We start from the raw sequence: 4,061 nt of genomic DNA, 5'->3' as shown, positions 1-4,061 counted from the left end.
CACTTACATTTAAGGTTAATATTGTTATGTGTGAATTTGATCCTGTCATTATGATGTTTGCTGGTTATTTTGCCCATTAGTTGATACAGTTTCTTCCTAGCATTGACAGTCTTTACGATTTGGCATGTTTTTGCAGTGGCTGGTACCAGTTGTTCCTTTCCATGTTCAGTGCTTCCTTCAGGAGCTCTTGTAAGGCAGGCCTGGTGGTGACAAAATCTCTCAGCATTTGCTTGTCAGCAAAGGATTTTATTTCTCCTTCGCATATGAAGCTTAGTTTGGCTGGTTATGAAATTCTGGGTTGAAAATTCTTTTCTTTACGAATATTGAATATTGGCCTCCACTCTCCTCTGGCTTGTGGAGTTTCTGCTGAGAGATCTGCTGTTAGTCTGATGGGCTTCCCTTTGTGGGTAACCTGACCTTTCTCTCTGGCTGCCCTTAACATTTTTCCTTCATTTCAACCTTGGTGAAACTGACAATTTTGTGTCTTGGGGTTGCTCTTTTCAAGGAGTATCTTTGTGGTGTTCTCTGTATTTCCTGAAATTGAATGTTGGCCTTCCTTGCTAGGTTGGGGACGTTCTCCTGGATAATATCCTGGAGAGTGTTTTCCAGCTTGGTTCCATTCTCCCCATCACTTTCAGGTGCATTAATCAAATGTAGATTTGGTCTTTTCACATAGTCCCATATCTCTTGGAGGCTTTGTTCATTTCTTTTTACTCTTTTTTCTCTAAACTTCTCTTCTTGCTTCATTTCATTAATTTGATCTTTAACCAGTGATACCCTTTCTTCCACTTGATCAAATTGGCTACTGAAGCTTGTGCATGCGTCATGTTGTTCTTGTGCCATGGTTTTCAGCTCCATCAGGTCATTTAAGGTTTTCTCTGCATTGTTTATTCTAGTTAGCCATTCATCTAATCCTTTTTCAAAGTTTTTAGCTTCCTTGCAATGTGTTCGAACATCCTCCTTTAGCTCAGAGAAGTTTGTTATTACCAACTTTCTAAAGCCTTACTTCTGTCAACTCGTCAAAGTCATTCTCTGTTCAGGTTTGTTCCGTTGCTGGTGAGGAGCTGCAATCCTTTGGAGGACAAGAGATGCTCTGGTTTTTAGAATTTTCATCTTTTCTGCTCTGGTTTCTTCCCATCTTTGTGGTTTTATCTCCCTTTGGTCTTTGATGATGGTGACTGACAGATGGGGTTTTGGTGTGGATGTTCTTTTTGTTGATGTTAATGCTATTCCTTTCTGTTTGTTAGTTTTCTTTCTAACAGTCAGGTCCCTCAGCTGCAGGTCTGTTGGAGTTTGCTGGAGGTCCACTCCAGACACTGTTTGCCTGGGTATCACCAGCAGAGGCTGCAGAACAGCAAATATTGCTGCCTGATCCTTCCTCTGGAAGTTGCGTCTCAGAGGAGCACCCGACTGTATGAAATGTCAGTCAGTCCCTACTGGGAGGTGTCTCTCAGTTAGGCTACTCAGGGGTCAGGGAACCACTTGAGGAGGCAGTCTTTCCATTCTTAGAGCTCAAATACCATGCTGGGAGAACCACTGCTCTTTTCAGAGCTGTCAGACAGGGGCATTTAAGACTGCAGAACTTTCTACTGCTTTTTGTTCAGCTATGCCCTGCCCCCAGAGGTGAAGTCTACAGAGGCAGGCAGGCCTGGTTGAGCTGCAGTGGGTTCCACCCAGTTCGAGCTTGCTGGTTGCTTTGTTTACCTACTCAAGCCTCAGCAATGGCGGACATCCCTCCCCCAGCCAGACTGCTGCCTTGCAGTTCGATCTCAGATTGCTGTGCTAGCAGTGAGCAAGGCTCCGTGGGCATGGGACCTGCTGAGCCAAGTGGGGGATATAATCTCCTGGTGTGCTATTTGCTTAGGCTGTTGGGAAAGCACAGTATTTGGGTGACAGCGTCCCGATTTTCCCAGTACAGTCTGTCATGGCTTCCCTTGGCTAGGAAAGGGAAATCCCCCAATCCCTTGGACTCCAGCCTGGGGGGCAAGAGCAAAATTCCATAGCAAAAAAAAAAAAAAAAAGAAAAGAAAAGAAAAGAAAAATGAAAGTGGGAAGTTCAAGAGAAGTAGTCTCAGCTCTTTGCATATTGCAGGTGGATGTGGTGTTTTAGGAAGCAGTTAATATTCAGTTATGTTCTGCTTAGCTCTAGTGAAAATACTCTCATATGCTCACTGTAGTGGGCATTTGTGGCTGTTTTACTGCTTAGTATCCATTCCCCTTACCAACAGCATCTGATTTCCCTTAGAGCATTACACTCCCCAATGGATAAACTTTTTGGGTGTGCCCTGCATACCTCCTAGTGAAGAGAGGCCACGTGACCCAAGCTAGGTCAATCACATACTGCCTCTTTTAAATCTAAAATTTGGAGAAATTGACAAATAAATAATGGTTGACATTTCTATATCCTCAAAATGGCTCTAAAATGATTTTAAAAAGGGTGAGTAGTCAGCAAAATATAAAACAAAACCCCTAAAACCAACACTGAGCTCTGTCTTCAGAATTGTAACAAAAAATAGTTTTAAGAATTGTTGACTGGGTGCATTGTCTCATGCCTGTAATCCCAGTACTTTGGGAGGCCGAGGTGGGCAGATTGCTTGAGCCCAGGAGTTCACGACCAGCCTGGGCAACATAAAACCCCATCTCTACAAAAAATACAAAAAACAAAAATAAGCTGGGTCTGGTGGTGCACGCCTGCAGTCCCAGCTACTCAGGAGGCTGAGGTGGGAGAATCGCTTGAGCCCAGGAGGTTGAGGTTGCAGTGAGCAGAGATTGCACCACTCACTACAGCCTGGGCAACGGTCTTGCTCTATCTGAAAGAAAGAAAGAAAGAAAGAAAGAAAGAAAGAAAGAAAGAAAGAAAGAAAGAAAGAAAGAAAGAGAGAGAGAGAAGAATTGTCAGTGTGCGGAGTAATAGATAAGAGCTATTTTGTTGAGACCTCTCATTTTTATCATTGAGTAAAAAGGTGAGGGTATCCAGGGAATCACTTAGGCAATCCCAGCGCTTCTCAGCGTTGGTAACCTGACATGGCAATTTGGGAAGCTAAGGTTGCTATTGCACCTGAGCCGTGGTGCGCACCTACCCCTATACTCTGTAGCCAGACCAGCTGAGTTGAATAGCTTTAGTCAATATCTGAGCTGGGTGGGGCTGGACAAAAGAGCAATAGATGAAAACAATCCCAGCAAGATGCCATCTCTTCCTTAGAAATCAATTACTGAGATATCGAAAAGGAAAAGCAACAAATGCTTTGCCTAATTAAGCAGTTGAGCTTATAAGTATTTGATAAAACAGCAAAAGTAAATGCAGCACATATATCAGAGCTCTTGGTTGTAAACAATGGAAACCCAAGTTGACTTACTTTGAGCTCCATGGAGGAATAAGGGGAGAGATACAAGAGGTGCTCCCAGAAAGCTGGTGAAGGGAACAACCAAACCCCAGAAGACAGGGGGCACAGAGTTGGGCAGTGGGATTCTCCAACTCTAGAACGGAGGACTTTACACTTGGCATCACCTGTCCCTACAATCTGGCTTCATTCTTTTATACCAGCTATCTCCATGGGGTGGAGTTACAAGGCTGCTTCCAGACATCATCATTAGCAAAGAAAGCTCTTCTTCCCTGTGGAGCTCCACTTCAGAATCCTGGGGAAGGCCTCTGATTGGTTTACCTTTTGTAGCCTCTTGGAATAATCACTAAATGCAATGCATGATGCATGGTAATTAACCACGTTCCTGCTCTTTGACTGGAACAGAGAGATCAGGGATCCATAATTAGAAGCTCACACTAGAACCACATGATTGAAATGGAGAAAGGTAGATAAAAACAATCCCTGTTCAACAAAGCCTGTATATGGAGTCAAATATGCCATATTTGGGTATTCATAAGCCTATGGAAAGAAAGAATCTGGGTATCATTTGATTTCACAAACTAACATCCCATCAAAAGTGAAAACAAAACAGGATTTATTCGACAAATATTTAAATGGTTTAAAATGAGCAAAGCTTGTTTATTCCTGATTTTGATCACTCACTGGCTTTTCAGGATGCCACTGATAGTTTTGTCTCTG

Source organism: Rhinopithecus bieti, unplaced genomic scaffold, assembly GCF_001698545.2.
Source record: "Rhinopithecus bieti isolate Rb0 unplaced genomic scaffold, ASM169854v2 scaffold_12478, whole genome shotgun sequence".
In the NCBI taxonomy this organism is placed as follows: Eukaryota; Metazoa; Chordata; class Mammalia; order Primates; family Cercopithecidae; genus Rhinopithecus; species Rhinopithecus bieti.
Note: the sequence above shows the minus strand (reverse complement) of the source record.